The following is a 13,375-nucleotide window of genomic DNA, read 5'->3' as shown; positions in this document are numbered from 1 at the left end:
TTCACTTAGCATAGTACCCTCCAGTTCCATCCACGTAGTTGCAAATGGCAAGGTTTCATTCTTTTTGATTGCCGAGTAATACTCCATTGTATATATATGCCACTTCTTCTTTATCAGTTCATCCATCAATGGACATTTGGGCTCTTTCCATACTTTGGTTATTATTGATAGTGCTGCTATAATCATTGGGGTGCATGTGTCCTTTTGAAACAGCATACATGTATCCCTTGGATAAATGCCTAGTAGGGCAATTGCTGGATCATAGAGTAGTTCTATTTTTAATTTTTTGAGGAATCTCCATACGGTTTTCCAGAGTGGCTGCACCAGTTTGTATTCCCACCAGCAGTGCCAAAGAGATCCTCTTTCTCCGCATCATTGCCAATATCTGTTGTTGCCTGAGTTGTTAATATTCACCATTCTGACAGGTGTGAGGTGGTATCTCACTGTGGTTTTGATTTGTATTTCCCTGATGATGAGTGATGTTGAGCATTTTTTCATGTGTCAGTTGGTCATCTGGATGTCATCTTTGGAGAAGTGTCTATTCATGTCTTTTGCTCATTTCTTCACTGGATTATTTGTTTTTTGGGTGTTGGGTTTGATAAATTCTTTATAGATTTTGGATACTAACCTTTTATCTGATGTGTCATTTGCAAACAGCTTCTCCCATTCTGTCGGTTGCCTTTTAGTTTTGCTGATTGTTTCCTTTGCTGTGCAGAAGCTCTTTATTTTGATGAGGTCCCAATAGTTCATTTTTGCTTTTGTTTTCCTTGCCTCTGGAGACGTGTTGAGTAAGAAGTTGCTGTGGCCAAGGTCAAAGAAGTTTTTGCCTGCTTTTTCCTCGAGGATTTTGATGGCTTTCTGTCTTACAGTTAGGTCTTTCATCCATTTTGAGGTTTTTTTTTTTTATATGGTGTAAGAAAGTGGTCCAGTTTCATTTATCTGCGTGTCGCTGTCCAGTTTTCCCAGCACCACTTGCTGAAGAGACTGTCTTTATTCCATTGGATATTCTTTCCTGCTTTGTCAAAGATTAGTTCACTATACATTTGTGGGTCCATTTCTGGGTTTTCTATTCTGTTCCATTGATCTGAGTATCTGTTCTTGTGCCAGTACCATACCGTCTTGATGATTACAGCTTTGTAATACAGCTTGAAGTCTGGGATTGTGATGCCTCCTGCTTTGGTTTTCTTTTTCAAGATTGCTTTGGCTAGTCAGTGTCTTTTCTGTTTCCATACAAATTTTAGGATTGTTTGTTCTAGCTCTGTGAAGAATGCTGGTGTTATTTTCATAGGTATTGCCTTGAATATGTAGATTATTGTGGGTAGTATTGACATTTTAACAATATTTGTTCTTCCTATCCGGGAGCATGGAATGTTTTTTCATTTTTTGATGTCTTCTGCACTTTCTCTCATAAGCTTTCTATAGTTTTCAGCGTATAGATTTTTCACCTCTTTGGTTAGATTTATTCCTAGATATTTTATGCGTTTTGGTGCAATTGTAAATGGGATCGATTGCTTGATTTTTCTTTCTATTGCTTCATTATTGGTATACAAGAATGCAACCAATTTCTGTGCATTGATTTTATATCCTGCGACTGCTGAATTCATGGATCAGTTCTAGCAGTTTTTTGGTGAAATCTTTTGGGTTTTCCATATAGAGTATCATGTCATCTGCAAAGAGTGAAAGTTTGACCTCTTCCTGGCCGATTTGGATGCCTTTTATTTCTTTGTGTTGTCTGATTGCTGAGGCAAAGACTTCCGATACTACGTTGAATAACAGTGGTGAGACATCCCTGTCTTGTTCCTGACCTTAGGGGGGAAGCTCTCAGTTTTTCCCCGTTGAGGATGATATTAGCATTGCGTCTTTCATATATGGCTTTTATGATCTCAAGGTGTGGTTTTTCTATCCCTACTTTCTTGAGGGCTTTTATCAAGAAAGGATGCTGTATTTTGTCAAATGCTTTCTCTGCATCTATTGAGAGGATCCTATGGTTCTTGTCCTTTCTTTTATTGATGTAATGAATCACATTGATTGTTTTGCAGGTATTAAACCAGCCTTGCATCCCAGGTATAAATATCACTTGGTCGTGGTGAATAATTTTTTTTTAATGTATTGTTGGATCTGGTTGGCTAATATCTTGTTGAGGATTTTTACATCCATGTTCATCAGGGAAATTGGTCTATAGTTCTCCTTTTTAGTGGAGTCTTTGTCTGGTTTTGGAATCAAGGTAATGCTGGCTTCATTAGTTTTTCCTTCCATTTTTATTTTTTGGTATAGCTTCAAGAGAATAGGTGTTAACTCTTCCTTAATTGTGTGGTAGAATTCCCCTGGAAAGCCGTCTGGCCCCGGACTCTTGTTTTTTGGGACATTTTTGATTACTAATTCGATTTCTTTACTGGTTATGGGTAGCTCCAGTTGTGTTTTCTAATTGAAAGGGAACATAATTTCCCTGGTCTCAGTTTCTTCTATAAAACAGAGGGGTTGGTCTGGGTGATCAAGTTTCCACATCACCCTATTATTCTGCTGGATTCCTTATCTTGCTGGTTATTACTGAAAAGTTTATTTAGCAGCAATGTAGCTGTGTAAGATTAGCATCAACAAGAAGCTTTTACATTTTCATCTACTTGTGTGTGTGTATGTGAACCAGATGATGTTTCTCATTGGTCTTAACTGGAGCAAAAGAGCTAACAATGGTGATAGTTACCCCCAAAGTTACAACTTCCCTTTGAACAGATAAATTAGGGTCTAATAAAGTTTTCAAATGTATGTCAGTGCTTCAAGTTAGGATTCTCAATCTCCTTATTCTTAATACTTCAAAGTAGACAGCTTTCAGAGCAGAGAAATAATTTGGAATTTCTCCTCCTTTAAGATATGTGGGATTCCAAAGTAAATACTCTGTTCTGTTCAGGAAAAGAGATACAAATATCCAACTTGCTCCTGCTTTCCATTAGTCACCAAGCCCTACTTATTCTTCCTTCAAAATGTCTCATGCCTTCTTTCCTTCTCCATTGGTTCAGGCTTTATCATCTCTCAATCAGCTACGCAATGGATGCCCTGCTGACCTCCTTGCCTCCGGTCTCCTTTCTAGCCAATCCGTTTTAAAGCCCTGTCTTCATGTTGTCCATTTTAAATTCTTGGTAGCTCTTGGTTGCCAGTGGGAAAAACTCAAATGTTTTAACCTGAGACCTAAGTCTCTCAATGTCTGTGTCCATTCATGTTAATCTCACACCTGACATAGAAACTTTACCCTAATTAATGTTATCTCTTCATTCTTTGCCCCAAGGAAATTTATGCTTTTTCTGCCTCTGCACCTTTTCCTATGCCATTCCTTTCTCTTCTGCCTTTCTGCCTATCCAAGGTCATCCTTTATGGCACAGCTGGAATCTCATCACTGTGACATCTGTTTGCACCACCCAAACTTAAAGTGAACTCCTCTGAGCTTCTGTAGCATTTGTTTGTATTACTCATTCAGCACTTACAATATCCTGCTGTATTGTAAGATCGCTTTCTCTCTCTCTTTCCCTCTCCCTCCCTACCGCTGTCTCCCTCATCCCCCTTCTCCATTAGTTTTCTCTCCATTGTTATATATTTTATCTCTCACTGAATACCTGTTACATAATAGTGATTCTGTATTAGTTGCTGAATGTTGAATGCAGTTTTATTACATCATCACATACAGTGCACCTCTTCTGCCAGGAATATTATAAACAATTTGTTAAGTATTCCTTTTCTTTCTTTCTTTCATTTATTTATTTTTTTTAAAAGCAATCTCTGTGCTCAATGTGAGACTCAAACTCAGGATCCTGAGATCAAGAGTCACATGCTCTACTGACTGAGCCAGGCCGGAACCTTGTGCTAAGTATTCTTTCTTTCTTTTTTTTTTTTCCAAAGTTTATTTATTTATTTTGTGAGAGAGAGAGAGAAAGAGAGAGTGCACAAGCATGAGCAGGGGAGGGGCAGAGAGAGACGGAGAGAGAGAATCCCAAGCAAGCTCTGTGCTGACAGGGCTCAATCCCACGATCATGAAATGATGACCCAAGCTGAGATCAAGAGTTGAACGAGTAACCAACCGAGCCACCCAGGTACTCCATTATTCTTTATATTTCATTATTCACAGAAGAACATGAGCTATTCTTGGCCACACAATAAACTACCAAGAGGAGGTGAGGAAGTGAAGGAGGAACTATGAATTTCCCTTCTTGAGCTTCAAGGCACATTTTTTTTTCCAAGTTTTTTTTTTTTAATTCATTTATTTTGAGAGAGGGAGAGTGTGGGAGGGGCAGAGAGAGAAGGAGAGAAAGAAAATCCCACTGTCAGCGCAGAGCCTGAAGCAGGGCTCGAATTCAGAAACTGAGAACATGACCTGAGCTGAAAACAAGAGTCAGACATAACCGACACAGCTACTTAGGGGCCCCAAGGCACATTCTTTCAATTGAATATATTGTAAACCAACAGAGACTGTGAATGTTATCTAAAACTATCCCTTTTATCCTTATAGAATATAATGTATAATGCACTTTGGTTGTTATTTGGGGCTTTGTAATATACTGTATTGCATTCATTACTATAATTACTTGAGTACCTTGTGGGAACTTGAGTACCTTATGGGAATAGAACCATTGGAAGAGGAGTTTTGAAACCAAACGAGGTCTAGTATGGGGTTTCTCAAGAATGGTCTGGAGACAATTAAACATAGTGGTTACAAGAGTGCATCTTGGAGGCAGACAGTCTTGGGAGCAAATCCTAGGATGGATAATGCAATGTCACTTAGCCCTACGTTCCTCCCTTAAAGACAGGAATAATAATATCCTTATTTCATTGACTTGTGAGGATGAACAGAGGTCATTCATGCATATTGCTTCACACAATGTCCGATGCTTAATAAACATTCACGAATTATTAAAACAGGATGGATGGATTATGAGAGTTGTAACAGGAAGCTAAGATGGAAAGACACAGGCTGAGGGAGAGAAATATTCATGTATATATAAAACATATATTTATTGAGCTCTTAGGTGCCAGGCACAGAGAATTAACAACTAGAGTTGAAGAGATATTGAGAAGGGAACACGAATTACGGGGAATCAGGGGCGCCTGAGTGGCTCAATCAGTTGAGCACCCAACTCTTGATCTCGGCTTATGTCAGGGTCTCACAGTTGTGAGACCAAGCCCTGAGTCGGAAACCTGCTTAAGATTCTCTCTCTCTTTCTCTCTCCCCCTCTGCTCTCCCCTCACACTCATTCACTCTCTCTCTCTCTCTCTCTCTCTCTCTCTCAAAAAAAAAAAAAAGAATTATAGGGAATCAGGTTGGAGTGAATAAGTAAAGGTTTAGGGTTATTGATAAAATTAACAAAATATAGGTGGTTCATGATAACAGACTAAAACAAAATGGTAGTTAATGAATACTCGATGAGAGCCATGGCTGAGCACTCACTGAATTAAGATCCCAAGACAGAAGATCCCAGCCTAGGAGAAATAAAGGATGAAAGGGGCATTAGACCATTGACCTTGGCTTCCAATTTACTAGATCATTCCAAACAATGCAAAAAACTTAAGTCCATTATACTCAACTTTTCCCTATCTGAAAGGACATGTGAAATCACATGCATGGCATTTTGAGGGTCGGGCATCATAAATTAGATTGCAGTGATAATTGACATGAGTTTCCTACATTGTGGCACTTCCCCAGGTTTGAATTTATCAACCTTAAAAATAGAGACTCTGGTTGCTGTGTCCTGTTGACATCAAAGTTAAAATAGGATCAACCTATTGATTCTGTTGCTGCAGAAAGAAGAAATTCCTCCCTCTACCTACTCTGGGAGTGGGGAATCATGAATTTTCTTAACTGTGCATAAACCTGTAACTATTTCCATTGTGGGTTTATGAAAGACTGCCCTTAAACTGGAAAAGAAAGAAAGAAAGAAAGAAAGAAGAAAGAAAAGCTTGCTGCAGAGGGGACATTTTAAGGCAAGATTATCCTATGTAAATAGAAAGTATCTTATTTTTCCTAAATGCCTATGACCTAATTGTCGAAATAGTGTTAGTATTCTATTGCTTGTATGAGTAATTACTCTATCATATATAAATGTTTATATCTCCTCTTACATTTGAAACTTGAGCTACGTTTCAAATTCATGAAGTGTTTTGGCTTTACTATAGGGGGCAAGAAAAGAAATTGCTAGCTTATAAAAGAATTGTAGAAAATATAGATTCAAAGTAAATAAATATAACAAGCTACAAAGGACGAGTTAAAAAATATAATATTTCTTTCTTTTTTTTTTTTTTTAACGTTTATTTATTTTTGGGACAGAGAGAGACAGAGCATGAACGGGGGAGGGGCAGAGAGAGAAGGAGACACAGAATCGGAAACAGGCTCCAGGCTCTGAGCCATCAGCCCAGAGCCTGACGCGGGGCTCGAACTCACAGACCGCGAGATCGTGACCTGGCTGAAGTCGGACGCTTAACCGACTGCGCCACCCAGGCGCCCCAAAAAATATAATATTTCTGAGGTGTCTGGGTGGATCAGTTGGTTGAGTGTCTGACTCTTGATTTCTGCTCGGGTCATGATCTCATGGTTGTGAGATCGAGCCCCTTGTCAGGCTCTGTGCTGAGTGTGGATCCTGCTTAAGATTCTCTCTCTCTCTCCTTCTGCCCCTCCCCTGCTTATGCTAGCTCTCTCTCTTTTAAAAAAAAAAGTTTAAAAAATATATAATATTTCTTATTCAGACAAGGATAATATACTATTTGTCCCTAAAAATCTTTAATCGACTTTAAAAACAATTTAAACTTCCTTGGGTTAACCTGCCAAGAAGCCCAGTTTATTCCTCTGTTTTGACGGCAAGTGAAAGCCCACATGCAACCAGAATAATCTATTTTTCTAGTAGCATATGGTTCCTTTGCAAACTTCAAAACCAGCTGTGTTTGTGTCTCTAAAGAAGCTTTGGAATTTGTTACATGGTGATGCTATCCAAGAACTGTCCAAGTCTACTTTTATTGAAAGTTTGTGATTTTTGGCTTGGCCCTGAATGTTTAAAATTATATAGGTTATAAAAAAATGTTAGGGGCGCCTGGGTGGCTCAGTCGGTTAAGTGTCAGACTTCAGCTTGTGTCATGATCTCAGAGCCCGTGAGTTCGAACCTTGCATGGGGCTCTGTGCTGACAGCACAGAGCCTGGAGCCTGCTTCAGATTCTGTGTCTCCCTCTCTCTCTGTTCCTCCCCTGCTCATGTTCTGTCTCCCTCTCTCTCTCTCTCTCTCTCTCTCAACAATTAAGAATAAACATTAAAAAAAAGTTTTAAAAAAGTTATAGATTTCTTAACTAGTCTCATATAAACAACTATTATAAGTTACATATTTTATTATACCAACAAACTGAAAGAACTTCAGTCTGAATGATCAAAGATGAATAAAACTATTGCTTTATACTTGTCCCTAACGTTATATGCATCACAAAGACAAAGGTGAGCTAGCACCAGATTATTTGTAAGTAAAAGTTTCAGATTTTCCAATTCTGTTCCCTTCTAATTTTAGTTGTAAAACACAATTAACATTTTGAACTCAGAACAAATAGAGTTAGCTTAAAGCTTTCTGAGTTAAGATTATGTAGTATTAGGGACACTAATAAAATAAAAAAACACATATGAGTTGCTAAAATGTCCAGACTTTTAAGTATTTTCCCCCCTTAGTGTCAGAAGGCTCTTCTAGAGACTACTCTCTTAGTGAAGAAGAAATAGTTACGTGTTGGGACACCTGGGTAGCTCAGTCGGTTAAGCATCCAACTTCAGCTCAGGTCATGATCTCACCATTCACGAGTTCAAGTCCCACATCAGGCTCTGTGCTGACAGCTCAGAGCCTGGAGCCTGCTTCCAATTCTGTGTCTCCCTTTCTCTCTGCCCCTCCCCTGCTCACACTCTGTCCCTCAAAATAAAAATAAACACTAAAAAAATTTAAAAAAAAAGAAATAGTTACCTGTTAGTTTCATCTGTTTCTCATTTCTTAAATTCAATATTTTTATTTTAAAACTAACATGCACGGTATATCCCCAGTTTTAGAAAATTATTTCTGTGTACTAAGCTATCTCTGCATCTGTTCATCTATCATTCCTCCTGGCTGTGTGTCTACATAGATAGGAATGTCAAAAAAGATGTTCACCTAATGTTGACGATGGTTGTTTCTACACGGCAGGAAAATTTTGTTGATTTTTTCTTTGTAGTACTTTTTTATGTTGCTTAAAATTTTAAAATAATGGATCACTAAATGTAGAGGTAATACAGTCATTACTCTAAAATATATGAAAAAGGGAAAATTGCATTGGACAGTCACAGTCTTTGCATTTATTTTTGCCAGTGGAAGACCCCAGAGGAATTAGGTAATGCATCTCATGTGCCAAATCCTGAATAATTAAATAAAAATGTCTGTCATATACATGGGTGTACACATGAGTCGAATAAATGATAGATAAGGTCTATCATTCATTTCTTCAACAGGGAATTCAGCACTTGGGTGTCACATATGTTCAATTTTCATCCTACCAGTTGGAAACAAGCTCTGAATCATGCTGATAAAAGCAGAATTCGTGATTAGCAGAAGAATAAGAAAAAAATACGTTTAGCTTAAGTAAAATGGAGAACCAAGAAATATGGGAAACGACACTCTATTCTATTGTATGGAACATAGTTTTTATTTTTATTTTTTTATTTTTTATATATATGAAGTTTATTGTCAAATTGGTTTCCATACAACACCCAGTGCTCACCCCAAAAGGTGCCCTCCTCAATACCCATCACCCACCCTCCCCTCCCTCCCACCCCCCATCAACCCTCAGTTTGTTCTCAGTTTTTAACAGTCTCTTATGCTTTGGCTCTCTCCCACTCTAACGTCCTTTTTTTTTTTTTTTTTTTTTTCCTTCCCCTCCCCCATGGGTTCCTGTTAAGTTTCTCAGGATCCACATAAGAGTGAAACCATATGGTATCTGTCTTTCTCTGTATGGCTTATTTCACTTAGCATCACACTCTCCAGTTCCATCCATGTTGCTACAAAAGGCCATATTTCATTCTTTCTCATTGCCACGTAGTACTCCATTGTGTATATAAACCACAATTTCTTTATCCATTCATGAGTTGATGGAAATTTAGGCTCTTTCCATAATTTGGCTATTGTTGAGAGTGCTGTTATAAACATTGGGGTACAAGTGCCCCTATGCATCAGCACTCCTGTATCCCTTGGGTACATTCCTAGCAGTGCTATTGCTGGGTCATAGGGTAGGTCTATTTTTAATTTTCTGAGGAACCTCCACACTGCTTTCCAGAGTGGCTGCACCAATTTGCATTCCCACCAACAGTGCAAGAGGGTGGAACATAGTTTTTAAAGGGAAGTATGGTTGACACACAATGTTGCGTTAGTTTCAGGTGTACAACACAGGGATTGGACAATTTTTAAAAATTTTTTTTAACATTTATTTATTTTTGAGACAGAGAGAGAGAGAGAGAGAGAACATGAACAGGGGAGGGTCAGAGAGAGGGAGACACAGAATGTGAAGCAGGCTCCAGGCTCTGAGCTGTCAGCACAGAGCCCGACGCGGGGCTCGAACCCACAGACCGCGAGATCATGACCTGAGCGGAACTCGGACGCTTAACCGACTGAGCCACCCAGGCGCCCCATGATTGGACAAGTTTATACGTTATGCTGTGCTCACCACGAGCGTAGCTACCATCTGTCACCACACCTTGCTATTATAATACCATCGATTATATTCCCTGTGTTGTGCCTTTTATTCCCTTGACTTATCCATTCCGTAACTGGAAGCCTGTATCTCCCACTCCCCTTCACCCATTTTGCCCATTCCCCAAACCCCCCCAAACTAGACTCCTGGTTATCATTTTTCCATACGTCTAAAGCAAAACTGAGGAAACGTTGCTTTTTATGTGAAAACCAAGTTTCCAAAGACGCGAGCAAACTTTTGATAAGAAGGAGTATTCTTAACTTGCGTTGCATTTTTCCTGGAGAGCGACAACAAAATATCCTTTGGTATCCATCGTCCATTCATGTTGTAGAAAGACTAATGAAATGTCATGGTGGTCTCTGAGGGAGACCCACCAAAAACTCAGGTCCAGTTGAGCCTCTGGGAGACTAGTTCAAGGTCCAATAACTACCGTGAGAAAATGCTAGCTCTTTCACTGGCTTTATTTCGGGTTGGCTTATTTTGTTAGCAACTTGATACCTCTAAGTTTTTGTGAGAAAATTTAAAATGGATACGTATTCCAATCGTATGAGGTGTCTTCATGTGGCCAAAAGTATTAAAATTCTGTGGAGCACCTGCATTGCGGCTGCTAGTGGTCTGGTCATTTTGGCTGACCTTGTGCCTTCTTCTTCTTTCTCCAACAGCTTTCCACTTTTTCGGGGGGTAAAGGAACAGCTGATTGTCCTGCCCACGGCAGCGAAGCCAGCTCTAGGACGGGTGCTGGCTTATATTGAGGGAGGTGTTCCTGGCTGGCTGGAGAGCCTCCTCTGAGCGAAGGTCTGTGAACCTCCTGGAGGAACCACACCTAATCATTTTCCCACCGTTTCAACTAACTTGAGTGGGTCCAATGTGTGCCTCTTAGAACCCTGTGTGATGCACTGCCCTCAAGGAACTTAAAAACTGAGTAGTAAGGGAGATCAGACAAGTCCAAAAATAACTTTAAGTGCCTTATCGGAGCTTCACATGCTTAGGACTGTGTCTACACAGCACAAAACAAAGTGGCAGTCTGGCACGCGTCCCGTCGCTTTAACAAATTTGGCAGCCCATTGGATACATGAGGCTTCAGATCTATCATAAGATCTCTGGAGAAGGGATTCCACAACTTCCACTGGAAACTCATTGTGAGTCGCTTCATAGACTGGCATTAGAGAAATGGAATAGGTTTTTTCCATCCATCTTTTTTGGTTTCCAGGAAGTTTCTCAGCTCAAAGTGGGAATTTTGAACTAAATGATGGCAAAGATCCCATTGCCAATTGCTTCTTGCTTTGTTTCATAGTTCGATTAACTTTAATTCTATTTCTAAATCCTTCTGTCTTCCACTTTGCATTTTGTACACAAAATGTCGCAATGATCTGCATCGGTGTCTGTCTCCTCCAGGAAAGGAGCTGTAGTATTCATCTTCCTAACTCTGGATTCCCTACCTTATCTGTTTAGTGTTACGCTGGTTTTACACACCATAATTACTGAAGAGATTTTTGTATTTTTTTATTTTTAAATGTTTATTTCTTTTGAGAGAAACAGCGCGAGCAGGAGAGGTGCAGACAGAGAGGGGAACAGAGGATCCCAAGCAGGCTCTGCGTTGACAGCAGCGAGCCCGACGTGGGGCTCAAACTCATGAACCATGAGATCATGACCTGAGCTGGTCGACCACTCAACCAACTGAGCCACCCAGGTGCCCCTGAAGAGGTTTTTCTTTTTTTTTTTTTTTTAATTTTTTTTTTTAACCTTTATTTATTTTTGAGACAGAGAGAGACAGAGCATGAACAGGGGAGGGTCAGAGAGAGGGAGACACAGAATCTGAAATAGGCTCCAGGCTCTGAGCGGTCAGCACAGAGCCCGACGCGGGGCTCGAACTCACAGGCTGAGAGATCATGACCTGAGCTGAAGTCGGACGCTTAACCGACTGAGCCACCCAGGCACCCCTGAAGAGGTTTTTCTTTAAAGGAGTTGTCCATGTGTCCCACTCTGGTCCTGTTAGAAGGTTCTTTCGCCCATGCTTGGGTTAAGATGATAAAGTAAGAGAAATTTGTCTCTATATCTTCTTTTTTTGAGGCACTTTCTGCTACTCCTCCATTTACCCGTGCTATCTAGTCAGTTAGCAACAAGCAGTAGCTGGCAATATTCTATCGCAACCAGGTTACATGGGTAGTTGAAATTACACACGAAAGCTTAATGTACCCTTCTTCCTGTTTGCTATATTTCACCATCAAAATAAGTGAGGGGTGCCTGACTGGCTCAATTGGTACAGCATGTGATTCTCAATCTTGGGGTGGTGAGTTCAAGCCCCACGTGTGGTGTAGAGTTTACTTAAGAATAAAATTAAAAAATAAGTGGAATAATGCTTGTTAAAAACGGGTGTCCAGCCTGGGTTTCCCTCTGAATGAGAGAGAAGACTGTTTTAATATGTGTGAAGCTTCTTCTAACGGCAAGAGTGAGGCCCTGAGAGAGTTAAACTCTCGGATGACACAGAAACCAGTGCTGTGAGACAGATTGGATGGGATGAGGCGGTATCCGTGAGGCCATTTAACGGGTTCATTTCAATAGACTACATGAGAGATGATGACGGCTTGAGGCAAGGAAGAAGATGGAAAAACATAAAACAGACACTTTGGAGGAAAAATGGGAAGGAGTTAGTGAGACCAGATATAGACCTTGGAGCTCTAGCAACAGAAACGATTAGAAAATAAGTTTTTTGTTACGGTAAAAGATACATAAATTAAAATCCACCATTGTATGCTCTTTCACGTGAACAATTCGGTGGCATGACGTGCGTTCACATTGTTATGTAGCCATCACCACCATCCATCACCAGAACTGTTTCATCTCCCCAGACTGAAGCTCTGTGCCCATTAAACACGAACTCCCCATTCCCTACCCCACACCCCGCTGCCCCAGCAACCACCATTCCCACTGCTGTCTCCACGAATTTGTCTCTTCCAGATACCTTCCACGCGTGGAGTCATGTGTTATTTGTCCGTTTGCGTCTGGCATATTTAAGTTAGCATGATGTTTCCACAACAGGAACGAATGTTGTTGTGCCTCACCTCTAATACGAGGCATTTAAGATAAAATCGTGTTTTTCAAAATCACACCAAATTATACGTACCCTTAAATTTAAGAAAGCATATCTCTGGGTTTTCTGGTTGCAAATTTTGGATGATTGAAGCTAAACTTTTCTCCCTTTCTGCGTCCGGGTGTGGGTGGGCTGTGCGTCCGCTCACCTACTGGGTATTCATCCGCTCAGGGGCCTTCCAACACCCGGAAACGCTGCATTTTCAGATCTTTCTCAAATGTTCTTTAAACATTTCCCAGCTAACATTCAAATTGTAATTAGGGATTTTTTTTTTATTTTTATTTTTTTTACTAGACCTTAAAAATTCCTACAGACAATCTAGAAAGGGAAATTCAGGAGAGACGATGGGAGACTTTGGCCAGAGCAGGCTTGGGGCTCTCCCAAATCTCACATGCGGATGAGCACCTGGGATGGCTCTAGGGCCCCAGGACAGGCCACTAAAGGTGGCTGGTGCTTTAGGTGGCATGAAGCAAGGAGGGGAGGAGGAGCTTTTCACAACACAGAACTCACAACACACAACTCTGCTCGGGCCAGAAAGAGACTTAGTGATTTTCTGCTCCAGTCCCA

Source organism: Lynx rufus, unplaced genomic scaffold (genome assembly GCF_022079265.1).
Source record: "Lynx rufus isolate CCGP_SWC_20201006 ecotype Redwood Valley unplaced genomic scaffold, mLynRuf1.p SCAF_2, whole genome shotgun sequence".
Lineage (NCBI taxonomy): Eukaryota > Metazoa > Chordata > Mammalia > Carnivora > Felidae > Lynx > Lynx rufus.
The sequence above is the reverse complement of the archived record's forward strand: the minus strand, read 5'-3'. Positions refer to the sequence as shown.